The following is an 8,501-nucleotide window of genomic DNA, read 5'->3' on the forward strand; positions in this document are numbered from 1 at the left end:
ATAAAGACTATTCTATAGAAAAAAAAAAAAAGCACCTAAAACTTCAAAATTAATCGTCAAACATGACATCAGTGATTGGCCTCTTCCTTGAGTAAGCAGTTTGGATGGTCACAAAGGTTACTGAGATCATGCATTGCCATCGAAAAGGTCTAAAATAGTTTTTGCAGTGGTTCTAAAGCAATGAAAACAATGTTGAACATATCATTAGACTAAGAGTTCAACCCAAAAACAATCATTAGAATTAGAAGGCAATAAAGGCACTGAAAATACCCAAATCCTTACCAATTATCAAAAGCTTAGTAGACCATTCGTATGATATTCCAAAATTCTTTTAAGCTATTTATGGCTTGAGAAAATGGTTATGAAGTTGCAATCTAAGAGATTTGTGCATTGTGATACCCAAACAAATCAGTGAGACATGAAAAAAATTCAGCTCAATAGTTCTGTATTTCTGTGATACCCAAATGTTCGTAGGATCCATAAACATTTGTGCAAAAGATAAGTGTCATCTGATAACCATTCGATTTGACACATTGAGGCCACAATAGATTAGTAGGTTGCAGACTTCATATAAGCTGTATTTCCTAGTACCTAAACTCTAAAGCATCTTGCAACTTGCATAAGGAATAAAAAATGTGTCCTTACACATATGCATTGACACTTCAAAAGGAAAATTAAAGAAGAAAGAAAATAAATTCCCATGAGACATATAATGGAAAAGGCGAAAATCCATGTGACTTCCAAAGCTGATATTCTTTTATATATCATTCTCAAATCTCAATCACTTTAATGAGGTGGAAGCTTTAATGGAAAAGGGAATCCATCAAAGTGTCAACACTTTTTAAGAGTATAGATGTAAAGGTGAACCTCCAGGAACATAAGGCCTCATTTTCTTATGAATAAGTTTATTTTTCAAGATAGAATAACATTTCCAATAAATGAGACTAAAAATGAATCAACTTTGAGTTATAAAACAAATTACCATTAGATTCAAGGGCCACGGTATTGGCACCCCCATAAATGGGACTAGCACCCCTTTGACCAATTCAACGGTACTAGCACCCCTCTATTAAATACACAAAAAATACTAACGGAAAGTACCTGCCGCGAGATCGCACAATCCACGGCATCGGGTTGTCGCGAGATCCCATATCCCATGGAAGGTGGTTGCCGTGAGTCTTTTTAATTTTTTTTTTTTTTAATAGCCATCATAAAAAAAAAAGTTAGTTGCCGTGAGATGATTTTGTTGACTAAAATGGAGTCTTTGCTTGTGTTAATTATCAAAACTCTTCTTCATTAATTTGATCACAAAATTTTCTTATAGCATATGAAAATATTTGCCGGCGAGATAGCAAAATTATGGCTCGATTGTATATTTTTTTTGTCATGGTTTTGGTGTTGTTCTTGGAGTGTATAAAGAAACTTTAAAGAAGAAAATGAGGTATTCATATGTCGTGTGTGTTCAATACGCAAAATTTGAAGTGAAAAAAAAAAAAATACAAAAAAAATGCATGCGGCAGCTACCGCCGGGGATATCGCGATCTCGCGACAACCCGATGCAGTAGATTGTCTTGATCTCATTGCGATCGCCCTACCGTGGGATATGAGATCTCGCGGCAACTGCCTGCCGTAGAACTATGGGCATGTGGGGTGTAAAAGGACATATAAGGAATAACCATTATTGTTTTACTTTTTGTCAAAGGGGTGCTAGTCCCATTTATCGGGGTGCCAATACTGCGCCCCTAGATTCAAAGCCAACTTCACCTTCCTTGTTGTAATTCAAGCCTGACTTCCCAGTAATGAACTTCTCACTACACCCACCAATTTCTGCCACAAGAAAAACACATAACTGGGACTGAAATTTCAACTAAAGTTAAGAAACTGTTACTGATAACACTATGGGTATTGCTGAATGTGTTAAAGTAGTACATTCTCACTTTCATCATCAGAATTGGAGTCACTTTCACCTTCATCTGAGTCAGCCAAGAAATTAGAATCCTTAGTGCTAATATTAAGCAACTTCTTCATAACAATTTTTGGCCAGAGGATCTGATAGTTAAAAAATAGAACACATCAACCAAGTGAGAATACCCATTAACACAATAAACAGAGTACACCAATTACATACCTCAGCTTGTTTCCTTGAGTTTGACTTCATTGATGGGAAAAAGTACACTCAAGCAAGGACCAAAATATCGATATCGGTGAATATATCGGTGTACCCAAAAACCGATATATATCGAATATATCGGATATATCCATTTTTTTTGTGACCAGTCCAAACTATTTAAAATATTGGAAATATCGGAAATATATTGGAAATATCGGATTTATATTAAAAAATGCTCAAAAAGTCAAACGATATATATCGTATATATTGATTATATCGGCGATATAAAGTTTTATATCAGAAATTCCGATATATATTGGGAAAAAAAGGATTCAATATTCGGTGGATATATGTCAAAAATATCGATATCGGTGTACCAAAAAAATGATATATATCGGCGATATTTTGGTCCTTGCACTCAAGTAGAACACAACTTATTGCTACTATTGGCTCTTTTTTTTTTTTACTATTCAGTAGACGATCTATAGCCCAGCCCAGAGAAGAAAATTGTAGTTCAAATTTGAGAGCATGTGATTGGCATGTCACTAACCTTCATACTGTATAGCATATATGAACCATCCTTTTTAAAGGAAATTAGGCATGAAACTCCAAAGTCACTGCGGTGGATACTGTATAGCTAAATAAAACAAATCAGTAGTTTTATTGAATCAAAACATAAACCATTTAAAAATTGGGAAAAAATAACAACGGAGGCAAAATAAGAAAGTCTGGTATAAGCTTTACCCAATATGCATGTGTTGGGTTTGAATAATGGTGTGATAGATATCAAAAGTGCAATTGAGCAGAATTGGAGTTGGAATTGAACAGAATTGGAGTGGACATAGAGAAGGAAGATGAAAATAGATGGGAAGTTGGAGAGAGGGCGTTGGAGAAACCGAAACGACGGTATTATTATTATTTTTTTTTTTTGTTAATTGGAGAGAGGACGTATAGAGATAGAAAGTTACTTGGAGAACCGAAGGGTTGATTGGAATAAACGCAGGTTATTGGAACCGAATTGATTGTGCTAATTAATTACTCATTAATTCTTTTCTAATTTTACACGTGTCTTCGGTTTTTACCCTCGATTTATATCCCCTCAAATTGAATCCCAGCCCCGAGTCAGAAAACTCACCTGTTTTGTTAAGTTGACTAGTTAGTGCCCGTGCCTTCGGCACGGATTTTATAAAATTATAATGACATTTTATTATAATTTGCATGAACATATGTGAAATAATTGTTGTAGTTTTTTTTGTTTCTATATATACTTGTAAATATACATTTTTAGTAAAATTAGCATACGTATAGTAATAAGCTATATTGCATGGGTAGTTCATATTTTTGCCATGTCTCGTGTTGCCGTGTTTGACACCATGTCAGCGTGTCCGACGTGGACAAACGATCCAGATATGACACCTACAATTTTACAATAAGAGGTGTAGGATAATGTATCTTTTATAAGGTATGACCCACAACAATATAAAATATTATAATTGAGATTGTGTAACTGTAGAATTTAACTTATATTTTCAATGATTTTATTGCCAAATAGTTTTTCTAATAAAAAAAATAAAAATAAAAATAAATATTAGCTGTGTCCACATATCTACTTTTTAGACCATACTGTGTTCAAATCTCCGTACCAGCTTCCAAATTGGACACTCGTACCCGTACCCATGCAATAGCTTAATGACTTGATATTGGACACAATAAGAATAGGATTATATTTTAGTAAATATTTTTGTCGTTATATTCTAGCACACATCCCCTAATGTTAATATTGAGTAGATGTGTATGTTCGATAGTGTGTAATGTAAAATTACACATGCATTCTTTGTAATGGAATTTTTTTTTGAAATGTAAGCTACTCGAAAAGGGTAATGCACTAAGCAACAATTTATTCAATGATGCAGATTAGTTTACTTTTATAAATTTTGTCACTAATTTATCGAAAGCATTTGGAAGTAGGTAAACAACGTATAACATTTCGGAATAGAGGAAACATTGGTAATTAGAATCCTAACAATTACAAAATTATTCCTGAAGGTAAGATGGTGGCAAGCAGGAGCGGACCTACATCAGGGCTAACAGGGGTTGTAGCCCCCCTAAGTTTCTGTGAAAAAAAAAACAAAAAAATCTACATATAGTTAGATACAGTGATATACAAAACAAAATTATATGAGACAAACCTATACTATGATCTTAAAGACCACGCCAAAGCTATAACAAACTGAGCACTATGTCAATTTGAGGCATACTCTGCGGTGGCATCAACTGTAAAATTGATTCCATCCATGTCCATGTGAGTCTCCATTTTGTAACTTGAGTTGAAGCTCTTCCCATCTTGCTCTAAACTTCCAAGGCATTGGCCTCTTGCTAGAGGCAAGTACAACTGCATGATAGAGTTACTGACCTCTTGTTAGAATTCGGATGGATTATTGAAGAGTATGCGGTTACATGTGTTGACATAGTGAGTGACTGATGGGGGTTCTAAAGGAGTGCAAACCACACCAATGACTCACACATTTTTTAAAACGGAAGAAAAAATATGGGGATGTTGACCTGCTTTCACCAATCAAACTCATCTTATTCATAAATTGAACAAACACAATCCTATAATATTTGAAGTACATAAGCAAACATATGTCAGTATGTCATGAACACAAACAGACCTTTAAAAAATGGCAAATTTCCTTCCACGTTGCAAGAGTATGAGAATAAGTTACCATAAGTTAGATTTATAGCTTATGCTTCAAATGCATTACACACATTTCGTATCAAATTCTGGGTACATAATTAATCTTCAAAAGGAGCAAACAAGAGGGAACTACCCACCAACTTGCACATAATTTTTTTTCATTTAAGTTAACAGTTGTGCCTCCCTCATCTGGTGGTGTAAAAAAAAATTCATTCCAAAAAAAATCATTACTGTCAACACTATACTAATTAAGCAAATATGAGCAAATCACAAAAACGTATAGTACTTCTAAAGACGGTTTGCATTTGAAATGAAATTACATTTTTGCATTATGAAATCAAATTATTGCAAGCGTCAAGCCAAATAAACAATTGTGAAAGAAAATTATATTATACTTGTAGTAGGAATCGGGACACAGAAAAACGCACAAAATAAAAAAGGGGTGTCAATTTCCAGTCCTATTAATAACTTGTGAGTTGAACCTTGTATTCATTTTCACTCCTAGAGTGTAGTAGCATATGCACAAAATGAACTAAGAAGCAACACTGTAGCAAAATCCCATGACCACCGGATGACACAAAATGACCAAAAGTAATACTGGTTCAGGGTTTTTTTTAAGCAAATATTTAGCTCTAGTAGTTGCCCTTATTAGTAGTTAAAGTTTTCCAAAAAGTTTTTTAATATAAAACATATAGATGCTCCTATCATGTTCACCTAACATGCAAATTTCAAATCATTCATGTTCATATGACACTGAGTACAGTAAGAAACACACCCACACATTCCAATGACCAAATTTGGAAGCACGTTGCAATCTCACAATTAAAAAAAAATAAAAAAGAAATACAACAAATAGAAGGATTAAACAGGTAAGCTTCACGTAGGGTAGGCAAGTCTTATTACCTTAATATGGATTATTCCTTAATTGTGTTACATATGTATATTGCAAGATGCCTTCCCCATCCTTGGTCATGAGCACGCGACTACTTGGCTGTTTAAATTTCCTATGCAGACTCCAACATTAAGCATGGAAATTTTCTGGATATAAAGAGAACAAGTATCTAAAGAAATTTTTATGGCGCAGTCTTCATTTCAGTATGTCCCCAATAATTAGCACTGGACACCAAATTGACAATAGAAGCTTTGTTTACATAGAATTGTAAAATATTTAATTTAAAAGATTTCATTTAGTAGAATCTGAAATGCTAGAAAGAAACAGAGAGCAATATATAGAGCCAATCCCTTCAAATTGAATGGATATCTAATCTATTTCTTTATGAAAACCTACATATAGAAAGCTCAATTTGTAGTGCATTATAATAATTTAAACCGGAATAATTTAGGCTCTAAAACAACAATGAAAACCATAGAAAGATAAAAACCACTATACTTCAATTGTGCAATAATGGAAAATGCACCATGTTTCGTAACTTTACATGCAATGCTATATAAAGAAGATTTCCTTCTAGATATGGATTTTGGAAGAGTTAAATCTTTTTTTTTGGTGGCATCAAGATGCAGAGCAATATACTCACCTAGTTATTGACAGTGGCTCTCACCTTAGTAAGTCAGTAGCGTTCAAATAAAAGATATAGCTAACGGTTGTGTACATGTTGATCTAAACTTAAAGATGGAATTACAGTGAAAATTGTATATAATCGGTAGCCCATCATAAAAAATTGAAAATGAAATAAGAAACAGGGTCCTCAGTCACTTACCCCAGCAGTAGGATGAAATTTTCTCTTCTAGTTTTGTTCTCTGCAAACCAAAAGCATTGTTACCAATTTGCTATTTCATTTTTTGCCGTACATGCAACCAATTTCATAAACCGGAAGAAACAAAATAAGGAAAAATTGAAAAAAATAAATAAATGAAAACATAAGATAAAAATCGTAACACTTAATAAATAAATAAAAAAAAAAAAAAAAAAAAAAAAAAAAAAAAAAAAAAAAAAGAAAAGAAAAGGACAAAAGCAAGGGGGAGAAGGAAAAAGGAACCCAGGATCTTCTCTTTATAAGAATTGCAATAAATAGTTAATGGGTATCAGTGTGAATGGGTGTGAGAAAAGCCAAATCCAAACCCTCCACACCAACTATCTAAGAAATTTTAATGTTAAACCAAAATAAGGAATTGAACATATGCAATCACAATGAAAAGGAAATAAATTGTATCATACCATGGTTCAGTTATGTTTCAATTCCGAGTAATTTTATTTGGGTCACAAACCTCACCAAGAGAATCATATCATAGTAATTAAATAAATGAAAAGACTAACGTGAACCCAATTATTACTTTAATCACAAAAAAAATACAATATGTTGCAGAAAACAAAAATTACAGCAAAATGACAATCATTAGAAAAGTTGTTTGCACTCTTTGAGTTTTGAAAATCATAAGTGATTTATAAAAGGTTAATCACATAGCGTTCATTCCCACTTCCTCACAACTTTCCATGTATATTGAATCTCATAATTGTGGCACAACATGGGTACATACCCATTTCTGATAACCCAGAGAGAGAGAGAGTACATACCGTTTCATTCCTTTGAGAGAAAGCTATGAATGATTTTCGATTCTGAACAAATAACCATCAACAACCACTCTATGGATGATTTTCGAAAACCAAAGTTTCACACATAAGAAAAAAATAGCACACACACACACGTACCAGATAGATCATAAATTTTAACACTAATTCCTTTTTTCTTTGTCATTGAGAATGTGAAGTCCAACACTGGGAGCATTAAGCTAAACTGCAGTCTCCTAACCCCATTTTTGTAACTACATGGCTAAAGTCATTGACACATCCTACATGTACTTTGCGTGTAGTCCACCTCACAATATTGCTCATTTGAGTGTGCAGACAATGTCTAAAACCTAGAGTGTACATACTAACCTAAAACTCAAGAGAAGACAATGAAACATAGAGTGCACAGGGAAGACAATGAAACATTTTTTTTATAAAAAAAAAAAAAAAAAAAAAAACTTATATATATAAATAAATAAAATTTTAAGAACAGAACCTAAGAGATACATGGGGACTTCTTGGATATTGGAGACATTGCAATGCTCAAATTCAACCACTAACATACAAAGCAACCAAATATTCTGAAATGATGTCCTCTACATAAAGGCTATTCTATAGAGAGAAAAAAACACCACCTGAAACTTCAATATTAATCGTCAAACATGACATCAGTGATTGGCCTCTTCCTTTAGTAAGCAGTTTGGATGGTCACAAAGGTTACTGAGATCATGCATTGCCATTGAAAAGGTCTAAAATAGTTTATGCAGTGGTTCTAAAGCAATGAAAACAATGTTGAACATATTAATTTTGGGGCCAAGAGTTCAACCCAAAAACAATCATTAGAATTAGAAGGCAATAAAGGTACTGAAAATACCTAAATCATCCTTACCAATTATCAAAAGCTTTGTAGACCGTTCGTATGATAAGGGGGTAGAGTATGGCTCGCCAACAGTGGTTGTAGGCAAAAAATCCAACCCCATAAGCCTGGCTACAACCCCAGGAGCCTTTACTCCATTTCCTTCATCGTTGGTCACTGAAGAAGAACAACTGTAATCACTGCTTCCTTTTATACTTGATCTCTTCCAATATCATCTTCATCAATCTAAAACAGTAAACAGTAAACAGTAACAAACTTAAGCATAATATGAAAATATTATCAAGTGTAG

The 8,501-nt window shown here is 33.5% G+C and overlaps 1 long non-coding RNA gene across 6 annotated transcripts; it reads right to left on the reverse strand.

Moving 5' to 3' along the window:
• Window positions 1-4,100: 4,100 nt before the first annotated feature.
• LOC147487341 (uncharacterized) lies at window positions 4,101-8,433 on the reverse strand. Of its 6 annotated transcripts, none has more exons than XR_015200942.1 (6): window positions 8,225-8,433; window positions 7,971-8,107; window positions 6,527-6,566; window positions 5,712-5,812; window positions 4,369-4,502; window positions 4,101-4,223 (listed from the first exon to the last, which is right to left on the reverse strand). It is a non-coding gene; the product is annotated as an uncharacterized LOC147487341 (long non-coding RNA). The 6 variants fall into 6 exon arrangements; XR_015200946.1 differs by having other exon boundaries at window positions 5,712-5,924; XR_015200944.1 differs by lacking the exon at window positions 7,971-8,107.
• Window positions 8,434-8,501: the final 68 nt, after the last annotated feature.

The sequence above is a fragment of the Coptis chinensis genome, chromosome 7 (assembly GCF_015680905.1).
Source record: "Coptis chinensis isolate HL-2020 chromosome 7, ASM1568090v1, whole genome shotgun sequence".
NCBI classification, from domain to species: domain Eukaryota; kingdom Viridiplantae; phylum Streptophyta; class Magnoliopsida; order Ranunculales; family Ranunculaceae; genus Coptis; species Coptis chinensis.